Source organism: Tachypleus tridentatus, chromosome 13 (genome assembly GCF_004210375.1).
Source record: "Tachypleus tridentatus isolate NWPU-2018 chromosome 13, ASM421037v1, whole genome shotgun sequence".
Taxonomy (NCBI): domain Eukaryota; kingdom Metazoa; phylum Arthropoda; class Merostomata; order Xiphosura; family Limulidae; genus Tachypleus; species Tachypleus tridentatus.
This window is the reverse complement of record NC_134837.1, coordinates 113,437,256-113,457,426: the sequence shown is the minus strand read 5'-3', so window position 1 is coordinate 113,457,426 and position 20,171 is coordinate 113,437,256. Positions and strand designations below refer to the sequence as shown.

The 20,171-nt window shown below is 33.9% G+C and overlaps 2 long non-coding RNA genes across 2 annotated transcripts in view; one reads left to right on the top strand and one right to left on the bottom strand.

Annotated features, from left to right (window-relative positions):
• LOC143239947 (uncharacterized) overlaps positions 1-20,171 on the bottom strand; it is a 195,724-nt gene that overhangs the window by 57,876 nt on the left and 117,677 nt on the right. The window lies entirely within an intron of this gene.
• On the top strand, positions 12,250-17,845 carry LOC143238659 (uncharacterized). Its single transcript, XR_013020709.1, has 3 exons — positions 12,250-12,635; positions 14,154-14,764; positions 16,219-17,845. It is a non-coding gene; the product is annotated as an uncharacterized LOC143238659 (long non-coding RNA).

The following is a 20,171-nucleotide window of genomic DNA, read 5'->3' as shown; positions in this document are numbered from 1 at the left end:
TTCTAGCATTACAATACTACAATTAAGCCTATCCTTGTAAGTTATATATCAATTTTTTATGTTGAAGTTTTCTCAGAGACTTATTCTTTTTGGTTTTTTTCATTTAGTTTATCATGGCTATCTTCATGGTCTAGTTTTTCCCTTACATATAAGCTAATAGTCTTAGCAGACATGCCAGTCCATATCCTATTTAAATGTAATCCATCCATTCCAAAGAGCTATTTTACACTGAATTGATCCTTCAAGTCCAACCAGTCAATGTGTTCATTTTTACATATCAGTATAAGTCTATCATTTCGCCCTAGTGAATTACGTATAATATCATAACCACAGTTAATTCTGGGTAATATTCCTGACAAGATAAGTTGTGGATTCCTTCTTTAAATACCTTTAACCCTCGTTTGTATTAATCACCTTCTCTTTCCTACCTTTACTTACATCATTTAATAGCTCAACTCATATCTAAAGGGATGTACCAAGAAGTAGTTTAAAAGCTTAACTCATATCTGAAGGGATGTATCAAGTAGCAGTTTAATAGCTTAACTCATATCTGAAAAGATGTATCAAGAAGCAGTTTAATAGCTTAACTCATATCTGAAAAGATGTATCAAGAAGTAGTTTAATAGCTCAACTCATATCTGAAGGGATGTATCAAGTAGCAGTTTAATAGCTTAACTCATATCTGAAGGGATGTATCAAGAAGTAGTTTAATAGCTTAACTCATATCTGAAGGGATGTATCAAGAAGTAGTTTAATAGCTTAACTCATATCTGAAGGGATGTATCAAGAAGCAGTTTAATAGCTTAACTCATATCTGAAGGGATGTATCAAGAAGTAGTTTAATAGCTTAACTCATATCTGAAGGGATGTATCAAGAAGTAGTTTAATAGCTTAACTCATATCCGAAGGGATGTATCAAGAAGTAGTTTAATGGCTTAACTCATATCTGAAGGGATGTATCAAGAAGTAGTTTAATAGCTTAACTCATATCTGAAGGGATGTATCAAGAAGTAGTTTAATAGCTTAACTCATATCTGAAGGGATGTATCAAGAAGCAGTTTAATAGCTTAACTCATATCTGAAGGGATGTATCAAGAAGCAGTTTAATAGCTTAACTCATATCTGAAGGGATGTATCAAGAAGTAGTTTAATAGCTTAACTCATATCTGAAGGGATGTATCAAGAAGTAGTTTAATAGCTTAACTCATATCTGAAGGGATGTATCAAGAAGTAGTTTAATAGCTTAACTCATATCTGAAGGGATGTATCAAGAAGTAGTTTAATAGCTTAACTCATATCTGAAGGGATGTATCAAGAAGTAGTTTAATAGCAACTCATATCTGTTTAATAGCTTAACTCATATCTGAAGGGATGTATCAAGTAGCAGTTTAATAGCTTAACTCATATCTGAAGGGATGTATCAAGAAGCAGTTTAATAGCTTAACTCATATCTGAAGGGATGTATCAAGAAGTAGTTTAATAGCTTAACTCATATCTGAAGGGATGTATCAAGAAGCACATAATTAAATCTTTGTAAAATTAAAATAAAAGAAAATGTGAACAAAGATCTTTAATTAGATATTGAAAATAAAACGTAAATGTTAGAGAAAGAAAGACAAGTTTTAAGAAATAATACAAAAAAATCAAGTCCGATAATGGGACAGCAATAAGTTTGTGGACTTACAACACTAACATCTGAGGTTTGATTTCCCGCGCTTGACACACCACACAGTCCAATGTTACTTTGCTCTGAACTAAATAAACTTTCAATCAATAGTTCTTTTAATTTATTCATTACATGTTTCATCACAAAAATGTATATAGAAAAAATATCGATCTGAAATGTTATTTTTTCAAATACAGCAAAATGCGCTTCGCCGAATGAAAACAACTAGAATATCATATTGTAAACCTTATCTAGAAGCGCATTTTTCCGTACTTGTCGAATAAAGTAGTGTCCTTTATCGTGGATAAGTTTGTCATACCTTAAACTGAATATACCCATTCAAAGAAATATCATATTAACATTTAACATTTTTAACGCTTAGTTTATTCAAGGAACAACAAGCGAATACCAGTAAATCAGTAACATAAATACCTAAATTCTTAGTGATAAAATTGTAACTTCAGAATAATAGAGCAGTGAACCACTTGTCTATAAAGCAGCATCTTTAGTAATGTAATATCACATCTTGAGGTGTGAAATCATACTTTATCCAGTACTGTAAAATGTAAACTGAATATAAGGTGTATCTTCCCACCGTAGCTTGAAAACTTCAAGGTGTGAAATTCACATATTATTCCTATAATTTAGGATGAGAAACTTTAAAGGTGTGAACATACTTATTTAGTTCAAATTACTGACCTGCTCTTAAATGACAAATCTTAAATCTTTATTAACATTTCGCTATCTACATAATGACTCAATAAATTACTGAAAACAAGGAACGATCATAATCACTAACACTTATAAAAATACATTAGTTACGGTCCTTTTATACTTTTTAACACGACTGTTTTTAATCTAATGGATAAAGGACTTTCCAGAATCAGCAAAATGTGTAATAATAGTATTCCATCCATATTTTGCTCAATCCTCAGCTCATCAGGGTGGCTGGGATACAACAAACACTATTGCTGTTTCTTACAATAAAAATTACTACAGTGTGAAAATATTTTTCAGGCAGACTGGCCTAAAAATTCCAAGGCAATATTTATTAACCCCTTTAAAAGTAGAAGCAACGTTAGAAGTCCTCCAAACTCATCTAGGTATCAACAAGATGTGACAAAATTATGAGGCATTCCTTTGGTCAAAAATTAGGAAATATTTTCTCAGTTTTCTAAAACTTATCACGCCTGTCAATTGGTTCGAAAACCTAACCAGGAAATTCCTGTTGCTGGAACATCCACAGGTGAAGGGACACATTGTCTACGTCATCCTCTTTCAACAGGGAATTTTATTATATGTATATGTATGTGTGTGTATTGTACACTGAATGCATTTATTTCGTTTTCTTTTGAGTTAATTCATCTTATGTAAGTATGTTCATGCTTCACAGTAGCATATCGTGCATATATATATACGAGTATATACCTTTCGTCTTATTGTTTATGAATGGTTTGTTTTGTCTCTTATTTTCATTTTATATATTTTGCAAGTGACGTATTTACAGGGTTTCATTTGTTGAATATTTAGATGTTACTTGACATTAACGATTTGCTTTCATGTTGTTCCATTTTCAGTACGATCAATTCATTGGTAAAAAGTATTTTTTTGTGCAAAAGCTTTTTTTCTTTATATTTTAATTTTGTTGTATTATCTTTGATCTTTATTAAAGGGTATTGCTTGTAATTTTCATTCACACGGTTTAACTTTAACAAATCCTTGATTAACTTTCAAAGTTGTTTATGTTTCGTTTATTTTATGATATTTTATAGTAGCTTTATTCTGCACGGTTTCTTACATTATTCATTTGTATTGTATAATAAATGCTTTCTAGGATTTAAATTTAGAATGGTTTTAAGGCCTCAAGATAGAAACAGATGGAGCGATCTGGAAATAAAAGGAAGAAGTGTGATTCTCTACTCCAACAGCTGCTACATAGTTTTTCAAAGTGTTTTAGGGATCTGATAAATTTCCTTTTGTTTATTCATGGGACAGTCTGAGTCACCACAGTCATCAAATGTTTTTATTTTACAATAAATTACTGTAGCATGACCTATGTTAATAAAACTAGTGATGTGTTTTAGTGGGAAATCAAGGGATATTTTTTTTGGTCACTTGGATGATTCATGCACTTGGGAAAAATGTGTATATGTTATTTGTCATGTTTGTTTTCCAGTTTGGATATACATGTTTTCCCAAGGTTTTAGATTCTGGGACTTTGAGATATTTATCACATAACAATTCTTAGTGATTTCATCAACTGTTCGTTTTGTTTTCAAGGATATTCGTTGTTTGATTACTACTTTTCTTTAAACACATTGGTTCTATTAATACAATTTTTAGTTCTACAAAAAAAGGAGATAGAAGTATAGTGATGAGAGAGCATGAATTTTGAGAATACTGTCGTTTGTAATATATACTCTTCAAAAAAAGAAACTCAAAAGGGATATTTTTATTTTATTTTAAAGAGAAATATATGTAATAACGTTACAAGCTCAGAGTATGTGATGTTACACGTGTTAAGGCACTGATTGTCAGACCAAAATGACAATAAAAGATGTGCACTTTGAAAACGGAGGAAAACATCGGATTTTTCGCCAAAACGCATGCGTGTCCAATAAATTTGTTTGAGAGATCTGCATGTTCTGCAAGTGCAACATGTGCAAAATCCCTATAAAAGTGACGGGTTCTCGGTTTCCGTAGCTCAGTGTTAAGCCACCGACACGCAATACAGTTACGCCAAGACTGACTGAAGCACAACGCAACAACGCCATTGGTCGCTTGGAAGCAGGCGAATCTCGATCAGATGTTGCCAGAGCTGTGAATGTCCACCCAAGCACCATCACAAGGCTATGGAATCGTCACCAACAACATGGATCAACTCGTGACCGTCCACGATCTGTCAGACCTCGTGTGACCACGCCCGCACAAAATCGCTACATCCGGTTACGTCATCTTCGGGATAGGACCACCACTGCGACGTCTACTGCCTCAACCATACCAGGGCTGCGTAGGATTTCCGATCAGACCGTACACAACCGTCTACGAGATGCAGGAACCCGACCTAGACGTCCAGTCAGAGGCGTCATCCTCACCAAGCAACATCGTCAAGCACGGCTGCATTGGACTCGGGCACATCGGGTATGGCCTCATCGACGATGGAGGCATGTTTGGTTCAGCGATGAATCACGTTTTATGCTTCGTAGGCAGGATGGAAGGACCCGTGTTTACCGTCGCTGAGGTGAACGTTTTGCAGCAAACTGTGTGCAGGAAGTTGACAGATTTGGTGGTGGCAGCGTCATGATCTGGGCTGCCATCGCCTACAATGCCAGAACAGACCTTTTGCACATTCGAGGGAATCTTACGGCTCAACGATACGTCGACGAGATTCTTAGGCCCCATGTGCAACCCATCATGGTGAACGTCAACGACGTTTTTCAACATGACAATGCCCGTCCTCACACAGCCCGACTCACCACTGTCTTCTTGAGACACCACAACATCAACGTTCTTTCCTGGCCCTCCAGATCACCAGATTAAAACCCCATCAAACATCTTTGGGACGAGTTGGACCGACTTCTGCGACGGCGACAACCTCAACTGCAGAATATACCTCAGCTTGCAGTAGCTTTGCAGGCTGAGTGGACAGTCACAGGATGTGATTCGTCATCTCATCGCTTCCATGGGCAGGAGATGCCAAGCAGTTATTGATGCTCACGGGGGGCATACTCGTTATTGACGTTGAGTGACGTTAAACTTCAACTAGTGAACGTGGACTTCGCCTTTGCAGACTTTGGATGTTCAGCAGTGAATGTGCAAAGTTTCACACATGTCATACAGAACTACCCGGAATAAACTTGTTAACAATTTGTCTCATATTTTGCCTTTTGCGTTTCTTTTTTTGAAAAGTATATTTACATTTGATATAAATACATAATTATTGAACACAATTTTCATAATTTTATCGTGTACCTGCTCCCATTAGTTGTAGTCAAAACATGATAATAGAATATAATTTAAATAACAAACTTATTACTGTAAACTAAGTAGAGTAAACTGAAGTTTCAAGTTTTCAAATTTCAAATATTAAAGGAAACGTATTCTGAGTAAGTAAAACAACAGCTGCTTCCTGAAACGTGGCCCGGCATGGCCAAGCGTGTTAAGGCGTGCGACTCGTAATCTGAGGGTCGCGGGTTCACATTCCGGTCGCGCCAAACATGCTCGTCCTTTTAGCCGTAGGGGCGTTATAATGTTACGGTCAATCCCACTAGTCGTTGGTAAAAGAGTAGCCCAAAGGTTGGCAGTGGGTGGTGATGACTAGCTGCCTTCCCTCTAGTCTTACACTGCTAAATTAGGGACGGCTAGCACAGATAGCCCTCGAGTAGCTTTGTGCGAAATTCAAAAACAAACAAACAAAGAATTCTGAAACGTATTCTGAGTAATTAAAACAACAGCTGCTTTCTGATAATAATTATGATACACAAAACATTATAACTGACTTTCAATGTACCTGGTGAAATTTCAGTATCAAATCAAATGTGAATTTAAAGGTGAAAGTGAGTGTTTTACACAGTTTGAAAATTTTCTGAATTGAGTATAACATATAGCATCACATTCACAAATAGTTTTATGTTTATCTTTAAACTAAGTTTTTAAGTCATTTTCAAACTGCACGGATTTACATAGATGTTTATCTTGTTATTCAGTAACTTGTTTCTACACAATCAATGCATATTTATTTAGAAATTGCAATCTTTACATCGAATAAATGTTGCAGTAAGTACTGGTTTTTATTTTTACTTCATCTATTTCTGTTGCTATATAAGAAAAATATATTGTGCAATAATCGCTTTAACTTCATAAAATTACTTGCTACTTCAAAACGACATAACCCGTACATCAAAATCCTACAAGCTGAGAAATATCCTTTACCCTAGTCTTTCTATTCATGTTATTTCATGGACATGAATTTAGGGTATTGGAATTATATATTCCTAGTATTAGCAAGTTAAATAATAACAACAACAACAACAAGTAAACTACACGATGTCTTAACTGCGCTCTGCCCACCACGGGTATCGAAACCCGGATTCTAACGTTGCAAGTCCAGAGAAATAACGCTGAGTCACTGGGGGGAGAGGGCGACACAACGTGGTGTATTTTGTTTTCTGAGTTGCTCACCACAATGAATCTATATTTATGGAGAGTTTGAAGAAAAGCACTACTGTTAATTTTTTCTTAACTGTTCAGCAGACAAACTTTATACTATACTTAAAATATATATGAATTCCAACATATATTTCAGTTCATCACTTGTCACTGAGTTATATCAGTTTTAGGAAATTCCGTCCCTCATCTGTAACCCTGACGAAGAGGGAAATCGAAAAGGAAAAACAGGACTATGGTTCTTGTAGTGTTGGACTGCATGTAGTATGATGTTAATTGTCATTTTTATCACAAGAAACGGTGGATATAAATCGGTGGTAGGCAGCAAGTCGAATGGTGGATTAGGCTAAACATTTATTTTTAAAAATGTATAATTTTAGAAAATGAACAAAATAATATTCAACTTTTATTTCAAGTACATATATATGCACACATATATGTTACAAATACAAACGACAAGGTTCGCCCTCTTGATTTCATACCTGATATATTTAGTAATGTCAAGACACTGAAGATCACCACTTATAGTCAGTATTTAAAATGTGTTTTTTATTAGTCAAACAATACAGCAGAACCAACTTATCCAGATATTTTTAAGGTAAGAAGGATGTTCTTAATTACTACGCATTTTTTATATTTTTAGGTTGCATATTTATCATATAATATATTTAAAAAATAGAAGTTAGCTTACTTATAATAAAGGGCCCGGCATTGCCAGGTGGATTAAGGCGTGCGACTCGTAATCCCCGTTGCACCAAACATGCTTGCCCTATCAACCGTGGGGGCGTTATAAAGTGACGACCAATCCCACTATTCGTTGGTAAAAGAGTAGCCCAAGAGTTGGCGGTGGGTGGTGATGACTAGCTGCCTTCCCCCTAGTCTTACACTGCAAAATTACGGACTACTAGCGCAGAAAGCCCTCGAGTAGTTGTGCGCGAATTTCAAAAAACAAAAACAAACAAACAAACTTAAAATAAAATATTATCCATAATAATATTTTATATGGTATAGATACTACAAGTAAAATTAGTCGTAATATTTTATTAAATGCTTCATTTATAATCATTATAGAGGGGCAAATTATGGCTTTTTAGCATAATTGTGTGACTATAAATTGCATTCTTCAGCGCTTCCAAAGTCGAGTTCCATTTGGGACACCCAAGTGGTTATTTTTTTTGTAAAATAATTAAATTTCATGTTATCTATAGATAAGATGATAATTTTGAAAACATGCCTTCTTGCAGCATGTTCGTTTATTAATCTGTTTTCGAGAACAACTGGACGGATTTGAGAATTCGTTTGACATCAATCCTCATGTTATGATATAAAAGGATGTTAAGTGCGTATGTTGTTAATTTATTTCGAGAGTAAATATTTTATGATTGTTTAGTTTTCTTCGTAACGTGATATTTACAAGCAATTAATTTGAAGTAAATGTTATAACAAGTTTAATTACGTAACTGTATTATAGTCGTACGTTGTGTTTGTAATTCACTGATATTGAGATAATCGATTTTCGCATGAAATTTCTTGATGTCTAGAATATAACGCGCACACGATTAAGTAAAAAAGATAAATAGTGTGGAATGAGTGGGAAAAGTATACAGACATCAGACATAGCATGTGGGAAATTATAAAAGGGAATTGAATGGAAAGTTAATGGTTGTGGAAGGCCTAACAGTTGATATATTACAGTGAGTGTTGAAATAAAATTAAAATTTCGTCAGAGAGATCTCTGATCATATGATATTTCCAAATCAAAGTTTTAACTTAATTTCCGTATCACGTATCTTAAAAAGCCATCTAACCCTAATGTTACCATAAATCGACCTAAGCCTTACTGAAAGAATCTGACTGTTATGGCGAAATAGGAGAAAAAGATTTATTACAAAGAAATTGATGAAATTAAAAAAATATTATATTAAGTATAATGTTTCTAAAAAACTTGTAAATGAGAAACACTAACACCATTCTTCTTAAAAATAAAGGTAAACCTTCAGCCCAACCAATAACTGAAATATATCATAGAAAAACCCCAAATAAAACGTTTAAAACAAGCTGTAAATGAACTGAATCCTAGCAGCAAACTTACAAGTTTAACTACCTCTCAAAATTACAACTTTCGTCAATACAAAAAAGCGCCAACTATAAAAGCTTAACTATCAACTGGAGGCTAGACAGAGAGCTAGAAAATCTTTGCTGTCAGTAAAAAAAAAAAAAAATCCAGAAATTGTAAAGAATAATATAAACCAATTTGTGAACTTTCAACTTAGTGAATCTCACACTATCGCCCTAAATAAATATGTAAACTCCGTAATTCCTTAAAATCCTTAAAAGGCCTAAAAACAATTGAAAAAGGTGTCTGGGCGTATTGGACCACAGTATTATCTTACCAAGTTTACGTGATGAAATATAAGTTTGAGTGAGTTTTCTATGTGAATGAAGATAATGTTCAATAGAAAAAAATTCAAAATGTGAAGGAAACAAGTACAACAAAAGACATTAAAAAGTGTCAGTCTTTATCATTAGCAAAACAACCTTAATCAATCAAAGGTGCAAGGAAAGTGTAGTGAGTGTTTAAAATAATACCATAATATACACCTAGAAAGCATTGAACGTTGAAAGTAAACCATGGAAAGCTCTTGGGGCAAAAAAAAAAAAAAAGTGTCATCGTTTAGTCCATTAAGGGCTTCTCAAAGAGTTAAAAAATAAAGTAAGTATAGATGGAGTAAAAGCAAGTAAAGAGAGATTAACATCTCTCTTGGCTTATGCACGAACATGATGGTAACAAAACTCAAACTTTTGTTTATTTGTTGTTAAGCACATAACTACCCATCTAGCTGTAAATGCCAACTATACGTTTGGAAACCAGGTTTCTTGAGTATTAATTCTGCAGGCACACTGCTGTGTCAATGGTTGACTTGAAACGTTTTAATACACATGAATACAAAATAGGTAAATTACATGCTGAACTAGAAATGTTGTATTAACACCACAAAGGTGCAGAGAATAAAGACAACTTACAATAAGTAACAAAATCCTTTAGGTTCACAATCAGTGAGCAGTATTCTTCTTAATAAGTGTGCAAAAGGTATGGAAATAATCTTTATACTTTAAAAATTTGGGAAAACTTGTTAGTTTGATAAAAATGGAAAAGGGCTTTGTTTGTTTGTTTGTTTTGGAATTTCGCACAAAGCTACTCGAGGGCTATCTGTGCTAGCCGTCCCTAATTTAGCAGTGTAAGACTAGAGGGAAGGCAGCTAGTCATCACCACCCACCGCCAACTCTTGGGCTACTCTTTTACCAACGAATAGTGGGATTGACTGTCACATTATAACGCACCCACGGCTGGGAGGGCGAGCATGTTTGGCGCGAACCCGTGACCCTCGGATTACGAGTCGCACGCCTTAAGCGCTTGGCCATGCCAGGCCATGGAAAAGGGCAAATACTGAGAAGCAAAAGCAGAAGAATTGAAAGCGAAGAAATGGAGTAGAAAATGGTAAAAAAGAAACTGCATATTGACCATTGTCGTTGAAGCTGTGCTGTTGTGGTATTGCTGTCGAAATGGTCAGAATAGAAAAGTTAGAATAATTTTAGGAGAATTGGTTGAGGGTATAAAAATTATTTTATTATTTGAAAAATGTATACTCCATCTTCACTGTCTGATAAATAGAATATATAATAATATTCGTTAGGTTAAGCAGTTCCACTTATACGACGGCCCGGCATAACCAAATAGTTAAGGCACTTGACTTGTAATCGGAGGGTTATGGGGTCGAATCCTTGTCACACCAAAATGTTGGCCCTTTCATCGGTGGGGGCACTATAATGTGATGGTCAAGCTTACTATTAATTGCTAAAAGAGTAAATCAACAACTGTATCATTGTAGGAAATTGAAAAACAAAATAAATCATTTATACCTTCCCACAGTACGCTAACTTTTGGAAGAATATGTAACATGTAATGATATCCTTAATTTATATATATTATGCAATAGATTCTTGGTGAACAATTGCTAAAGTTTCCGATAAAAAGTACAATTATTAATAATGAGTAACAGAAAAACTAAAAAAAGTACTCTATGGTTCTATCTTACGTTATCAGTTCATCAATCTCGTATCTGAGGGCATTGTGAAATGGCCTGGCATGGCCAAGCGCGTAAGGCGTGCGACTCGTACTCCGAGGGTCGCGGGTTCGCGCCCGCGTCGCGCTAAACATGCTCGTCCTCCCAGCCGTGGGGGCGTATAATGTGACGGTCAATCCCACTATTCGTTGGTAAAAGAGTAGCCCAAGAGTTGGCGGTGGGTGGTGATGACTAGCTGCCTTCCCTCTAGTCTTACACTGCTAAATTAGGGACGGCTAGCACACATAGCCCTCGAATAGCTTTGTGCGAAATTCCAAAACAATCATCAATCTCACTATTTTTGGCTTTTATTCCAAGAAAATTTGGCAAGTTTGGGCCTAAGTGCCTCTAATTATGTTTCAGGACTTTTCAAGTCCAATTAGATATGTCGTCGAAACGCTTAACGTAAAAGACCCTGTATTAACATACATATTTTCATTTACTATCTTACTTTACCGAATATATGTAGGAATGTTGTATATTTATCGATTTTAATGAATTAAATAATCATACGTTTAATCCGTGTAAAACATATTTTAAAGTCTTGTCATGTAACAACAAACTGATCAACAATAATAAAAGGCCGAGGCTTTGGGATTGCGTGTGACCCCCCATAACTACAAGAGAAAAGAACCTAGAAACTTAAAATTTTGCACACATACTAAATGGATCATGAGGGTATTATTACTTATTCACGTGTGTGCGGATCTTTTTAATAAGAAATATAGTGAAAAACTACAAAGTAAAGAAGAGTAACTACCATAGCACCAAGACAAAAAGAACCGAGACACCCGTGTTGTTGCACCCACACTGAAGGTGTGCATCTCGGTATAACTTATTCTCGTGTGTGTGCAAATGTGTGATAAATTTTTTTATTGTACAAACTAGCGAAAAACCACATAGAAAAGAAATTTCAACGTCATAGTTAGTCAAGAGTATTATAAAACTGTTTATAGTAAATGGCATCATTTAGTATTGAATTTCGGTTTAACGTTGATCTAAAATTACAAGAATTTCTTTTCAAGACTAAAATATGTTTTTACTCATGAAATGTCATATATAGAATCATTTTAAGCAAGAGATGGCGCCAACGTAGTAGTTCGGATGAAAATACAAAAACAGAATTTTAGTTCGTTTGGGCTGAGAAAACACTTTACATAGAAGAGCGAACAACGTTTCGACCTTCTTCACCTTGTTCGCTCTTCTATGTAAAGTGTTTTCTCAGCCCAAACGAGCCGTTTTTGCATATATATTTCTCAACAAGTGGGTTTCTCGTCATCACTGATTAGAATTTTAGTTCATTTATGATCGAGATTTAAATAAGTAAGAGATTGTGTAAGTTTAAAAAATATGATGTATATCTGACAAAATATACCTCAGAAGAAAATCTACAAATTTAAAAAACGGACCCCTCGTTACATATAGTTAAATAGCCAAGTGAGAGACCAGTTAAGACTCGGGTAGGGTTTGCTTCTATTTTAGACTTGATCAGAGTGAGAGCAGTTAACCAAAATTTTCCGTCGTTACCAAATATTTGTTTGAACATTTGGCCAAATAAAGTAATTAACTGTCACTTTTATAAAGCAACAGAGCAGAGACAAGCTATTGTTTAGAACTAAGAAGTCCAACAATAAGCCAATATTCTATATTTGACTTTTTACTGTTATTCATGAAAAAACGTAAGTTAATGTAGTTAACTGGGAATCACACATTGTGTTATTACCAGGTTTGATCTGTAAAAAACGTGATTTTATGTTTAGCTTTAGTATAAAAAAGTTTTATTTGTGTTGCTGTTTATAAGAAAATATATTCAAGGTACATAAAACGGAAATGTGCGTTTGTTCACTGAAGTTGTTACAAAAATGCTTGTAACACCTTAGGACCATCGATACATTACAGGAGTAACAATGAAAACAAGTAAACCAGAGTCTATAGCTTCAACATTATGGGTAGTAATACATCGATATCCCTTTTGTAACTTTGTGAGAATTTCTAAACAAAGAAACAAAATAATATTTAGAGAAATAAACGTCAAACTTCTCTTCCAGCATTAACACCTGGTGAGAACCTTTTACAACAAACAGTTACAGTCATGTGAAAAAGTTAGGACACCCTATGAAAGCCTGTGTATATTTGTAACATTTTATATATATAGATATATAATCTCAATTTTAACAATACTGAGAGATTATAGGAATATAACTAAACAATTAAAACTGAAGAAAAGACTTTTCAAGATCTTCTGTAAATGTAATTCTAAAATAAATGCATATTCTAACTGAGGAAAAAGTTAGGACACCTTACCCCCTAATAGCTAGTATTACCCCCTTTGGCTGAAATAACTGCAATGAGACACTTCTTGTAGCGATCTACCAGTCTCTGACATCGGTTGGAAGAAAATTTGCCCCACTTCTCAATGCAGAATTCTGTCAGCTGTGATATTTGAGGTGTTTCTTGCATGTACAGCCCGTTTCAAGTCACCCCACAGCATCTCAATGGGATTATTAAATAACTTATAACTTCATAGAAATTTCTGTCGCCAACACTATCTACATTTAATTTACTTTCAGTTATTCCTATTATATTAAATTCCTATTAATGTTCTAACGTTGCCTGTTTATTTCTTATACTTGTAGCATTATAATAGTGACAATTAAGCCTACACTTAGAGCTATTATTATACTTTGTTTCTATACTTAACTTTCCTCTACATCTTACATTTAGTTTATCTTGGGCTGTCTAACCCTAGTTTAAATCTTTCTTTTCAGCTGTGTTAATACCACTTGCAAACAAACCAGTCCTTATGCTTTTTAAATGTAAACTGCCCATTCCAAAAAGCTCCTTTCTCCCATTAAACTGATCCCACAAGTCAAAATCAGTCAATCTGTTCATTCTTACATATTGACCTTGCATTCAGCCCAAGTGACCTACTTACATTTTCAGCCACATCATTAGTTCTCAGCAGTATTCCAAACACAATCATGTTATCACCCTTTACTTTCAATACCTGTTTCAACCCCTTTTCATATCAGTTAGTTCCACTAATCTTCCTTTCTCTACAACATTACCTTCTATGTGCACGTTAAAAACTGTTTCACTGCTAACCTCTTTATTATATCTCCAATTATGTCAGTTATATTTTCCACCCATTCCACTGAATGGTTTAATCCAAACCTTTTTCCCTATTTATCCCACAGAGCATCTTATCCACTGAACTTTAGAAAGGTCTCAATGTATATGTTCCCTTCCTTCAATACTAGTGTTAAGAATCATTGTTATCTGGATAGACTCTCAGCAAAACTGTGGAGAAACTAAACACAATAAGAGAAAGTAGTGTCAAGAATCATTGTTATCTGGATAGACTCTCAGCAAAACTGTGGAGAAACTAAACACAATAAGAGAAAGTAGTGTCAAGAATCATTGTTATCTGGATAGACTCTCAGGAAAACTGGAGAAACTAAACACAATAAGAGAAACTAGTGTCAAGAATCATTGTTATCTGGATAGACTCTCAGCAAAACTGTGAAGAAACTAAACACAATAAGAGAAACTAGTGTCAAGAATCATTGTTATCTGGATAGACTCTCAGCAAAACTGTGGAGAAACTAAACACAATAAGAGAAACTAGTGTCAAGAATCATTGTTATCAAAATGAATATTACAATGACTGTAGGATATAATATCTTTTATCATCTACAGATTTGTTTCAAAGGATATTTTATTCTGTCACTATGGGGATGTGAAGCCATATAAGGGCCACTGGTTGTGTGATACAAGTAATGTTATTTGTAATTTTTAACATTTCAAGGTAAGTTTTTCACTAACCTTTGATTATTTTTGTAAATATATTTATTTCACGTTACAAATACAAATTTTACTTTCTGAAAATACTGAGCTTTATTGAATATATGAGATAACAGATGCAAACTCACTGTCATAACTTATTTTCACAGCAGTCACAAAGTAACACCAAAACTTAAATGAGCTAAAACAGTCAATAAACTGGTTTTTATGATTAAATTGCTTAAGCAGGTGAGTAGTATTTTACATTTCTGAAAAAATTAATTTAGCAAAAGCCATATCTTGGAATAACTTATGATACTGATCATTTTTACTTCCAATTTTAAAATAGCATTTAACATGATCAGTCATAGAAATGTTTCTATTGCTGTTAATGCATGAACTGTAGGTTACATGACATTACGTTTTATATCAAGAAAGATAATGTTATGTGAACAGCATCAAAATAACATCTCATTATTGAATGTTTGGAAAACATTGAGTAAATTTATTTCAATTATTTTGTAGTTAACAACAAATCTACACAATGGGCTATCTGTGCTATAATAAATAGCTTTGTCACTTTTTTGGAGGGGGCAGCTGAATGTACAAACATGACTTTATAACTGTGCATTAAACAGTTCTTCTAAGCAATTAAATTATAGTTAAGTGAAAAGCTTTATTAATATGTTTGTGATCTGGAATGTTCAATATTTATTTTCTGAGTATTAGATGAAAAGTTTTTGATTTTAAATATTCCACAAGTTATACTTTTATTACTTAAGCAAAATAAATGTAGAAAAAAATATTCACCTCCAAACAAAAACATTTTCAGTATATGAAATTGATTGGCTACATACAGTTACGACAAAGTGCTCGTACCCCTGCGTTGTGAGTAGTTTTTCCTCATAACGTAAAAAGTGTCATGGTTAGGATAACGAAAGTATAGTACATTATAAATATTATACTAACACACATCTACATAAATTTTTATGTAAATTGAATGACAATTAAACTGTTTATAAACAAATAACCAAACATAGGAGGGGCAGAAAGTGTTCGTACATCTACTTTAATGGTCAGTTGTGTAGCCTTTCGGGTGAATTACTTGGCGCAATCTCTCCTCATAACCCTCCATGATCGTTTGACAGTACTCGACTGGTATTTTCTTCCACTCTTCTTTACAGAAGGCCTCCAACTCTTGCAAGTTTTTGGATGATGCTGATGAACCCTGGTCTTCAACTCATGTCAAACATTTTCAATTGGGTTGAGATTGGGTGACTGTGATGGTCACTCCAGAATGCTTATATGGTTCCTCTGCAACCAGGATTGCACATATTTCAATATGTGCTTAGGGTCATTATCGTGCTGGAAGATCCGACGATGCCCAAGCTGCAAGTTCTGAGAATCATTTTTGATATAAGTGCCCAATATATGAACATACTCTTTTTTTCTTTTCATGATTCCATTGACGTGGTGAAGGCTGCCTACACCAGAAGAGCTGAAGGAACCCCATAGCATGATTGAGCCACTTTGATGGTATGGGTATCACTGAGACATATATAGTTGGATATCAGCAATTTTTATGAGAGAATTTTTTGAAATACCAGGCTACAAACTATTTACAAGAGATAGAGTACTGAAAAGAGGAAGGAATAGCTTTAAATGTGAGGAGTGAACTTCATCCTACGGAGTCAGAGCACGTTGAAGAAAAATAGCAGTAAGGTTGAGTCAGTTTGGGTTAGTGTTAATAGGATTTCTTATAGATCACGAGGTCAAAAGTTGAAAATCAATGAAAAACTGCATAATGAGATTAGATTGGTAGCTGAGAGAAATGTATTATGGGAAATTTTAATTTCAGGGATATTGATTGGAAAAATTTTGAGTCTGAGAATAAGGGAGAAGATTTCAAAAATTCTTCAAGTTACTTTTATATACAAACTGGTTACAGAATTACAAGAGAGGAAGCCATATTAGATTTAATATCAGCATCTGAAGGTAAGGTAATATAGAGCATTGTGGTTGTGCAGAGCTTTTAAGTAACTGTTTCACTGTTAGGTTTGGGATTTTACTACATGTATAATTGAAGAATAGTGTATACAACTATACAACCACATTAATAAAGAACCACCTTTGCTTTTCTTTAAAATTGTATATATATTGTCCGAATATGGAATTGACACATGTAGATGCAACAATTAAGAAAGCACTATAATATATGGAACTGTATGCATCTATTGTTTCTCTTTGGTAAAATATACATATCATATGAACAACAAATTAACACGTTTATATTCAACAAACAAATAATAATACCAGTATGTAAAACTGCAAGAATCTATTGTTCCTCCATATGTTATCATCTGAACAAAGAATTACCACAACTAGATCCAACAATCAGTCTTTAGTGAAAGAAAACTTCTAAAGTTATTACTACAACAGCTTCATGACACTTGAATAATGTTATGTTATCCATTACTTTATTTTGTACATTCTGCTAATAAATTAACTTACTGTGTTTCATATGATTAACTTTGTTTTACATACTGTTTAAGACACGTATAAATTCTCATTAAGATACTGAACCAACCTAACCTAACATGTGAACCTGAGTAAACAGTAAGGCTGTGATATATTTCTCTCTGAGGCAGTCACAGTGATTTATTATAATATTAAGTTCTAATTTCACTATAAAATGGTACTATCCATTTTTCTAACTTTTGTTTTTGTTTGTTTTGTTTTGGAATTTCGCACAAAGCTACTCGAGGGCTATCTGTGCTAGCCGTCCCTAATTTAGCAGTGTAAGACTAGAGGGAAAGCAGCTAGTCATCACCACCCACCGCCAACTCTTGGGCTACTCTTTTACCAACGAATAGTGGGATTGACCGTAAAATTATAACGCCCCCACGGCTGGGAGGGCGAGCATGTTTAGCACGACCCTCGGATTACAAGTCGCACGCCTTACGCGCTAGGCCATGCCGGGCCGTTCTAATTTTTCCTGTACACAAACTTATGTAATCAGTGTTAGCTGAAGATAAGTAACAAGTGAGTTGAATTGATAAATATAAAACGTATTGTTGAATAAGTTTAATAAAGTTATTTTTCAAAATCATTTGTTACCTAATCAGTGTATTTTATACCAAGTGTTTGATAAACAGGCATACAAAATTGTCTTTCTTTGATACCTATACAGTAACAATGGAATAAAACCTACTCATTCAGAAACTCCTGGTGACAGTTCTCACAAATATAAAGTGTTAGTTAAACTTGAAGTGGTAAACTAACTCTAGTTCTTGGGTTTTATCTTATTACACAAATCACATCATAATTAATAGTTAGTATAAATATCTACTGGCAATACTGTTGAGGAAATGTTATGACAATCCTACACATTCAACGATAGCATAGAGATGTCGGGATGTTTCAATAATAGTTTTAAAAATTGTTAATATTACGTCATTTAATAAATTACTTTTCATTTTGTAATGTTAATAAAGATTTAACACACACGTTACATAAAAATAAGGCTTACTTAACAATTAGAATGAATAACTTGAAATATGAAGAATACTAAAAAAATCACAAAAATTAATTTAAATGTAGATAAACTATTGTCAGAACATACTTATAACAACTGAAAATAACATTATCAGAAATCATCATGTCATATTCATTAATTTGTGAGACCAGAACCATCCAGAAAGAGATTTGTAGCAAGTCATGATGTTTTATAAGAAGCAAGAACAGACAAACACAGAATGAGTAGCAAATTCCGTCCATGTAAAGTAAGCAACACAATCAAGTAGGTTCTCTGTCTGGAAATTAGGTCAATAGTGTGCGAGTTTATCAAGATAAGGCTTCCAGTTATATCTCCTGTCTAACCTTAGCATGCTTGAAGCATCTCTAAAACACACGTACCTATATTGTTCCATGCGAAAATGTAGAATCATGTTGCTAGGCACAAAGCATTTTTTAATTTCTGTTTGATTCGTTTGTTGAAAATGCTGCTTAAAACCATTATCATACTAAGGAGATGGATTATAGAAAGAATACAGAAATGTGTGGTGTTAATTGAAAGTTATAGCCTCAAGTTCATGCCTTTTACAATGATAATTATGCTATTGGGCTGTTGTCAAGTTTCATGGTCATTAGGAAAAGCCTAACCTGACATGGCCTGTTACAAACTCGGGGAAGTTCCAAAACCATTTTGATATAACATGTAACACAAAATGGCTTTGAAAATTTTTATATTGAACTAAATGCAGATAAACAAAAACTTAAACTCTGACAAATGTATACATATGATACGTACCTAAATATAAACAAATTGTTCCCCCAAAATGCCTGTAAAGATGTCAGATTTATTGATACAACACCTTCTTAGATCTACCAAACAAAACCTTAACTGTGCTGAACAAGTTAATGTGTAAACAAACAAAATCCATCTGTCTGACAAATCTTTAAAAGATATAAAAGTTAGTGGTATGAAACAATTATTATTGTAATTAAATAATTCTACTCTAATGATAAAAACAGAAAATCCGTTAAGTATCATATTTTTAAAATATTTCTAAACACTTGTAGAGAACGAAGTGTAGACACAGAAACGTTAGTCATCTTAATATTATGTTGTCTTATTACAAAAAGAAAAAAGGATATTTTAATAATTTGATTTTGATATACGTTTTACGGCTGTATGAATGTTTTAGTAGAGGAAAGTTATATCTATCTGTTATGTGATCCGAGGGGACTCGAACGCCTAACTATAGTATTGTAAGTCCGAATACTTATCGTGCGATTGGTACCGGTCGTGTGTATTGGAGAATTGTGTCTCTGTTTGTTAACCAACACCAGTTTTCATTAGTGTATCTACAATTACATGAATCATACAACCTTTACTATGAAAACATGTAACTGGTAGCTACGCTTACAGTATGGATAAAAATTTTACAGCAAATATTCATTCTTTTCAAGTCTCTAAGTTCTTTCATCTTGGAACTATATATATACACATCTTGGAACTATATATATATATATAAGTGATAATATATATAACTATATATATAGTTGTCACTTACACAGACGGGCTCTTTTATTATTGTAGGCATAACAGACATATCAGAGATGTAGGATGGTGTTTTGGTGTATAAAATAATGGAAATATAATTAACCAATAAAACGGCCTGGTTTAATCATGTGGTTGTGTGTTTTGGTTTTGTTCCACCAACAATTCCTTTATAGTACAAATGGTAGGGAAGGTAAGTTCTGTTAAGTGTGCCACTGTTATGTAGACACTGAAGAATATCATTCGATGGATAATCAGCATATCTTCATAATTCCGGACATTGTGTGTGAGGCTAGCAATGAACGGAAAAAAGAAATATTTGTTATCGTTTATGGTTGATGTAACTTATTTGACGTAATCGAATGTAAAT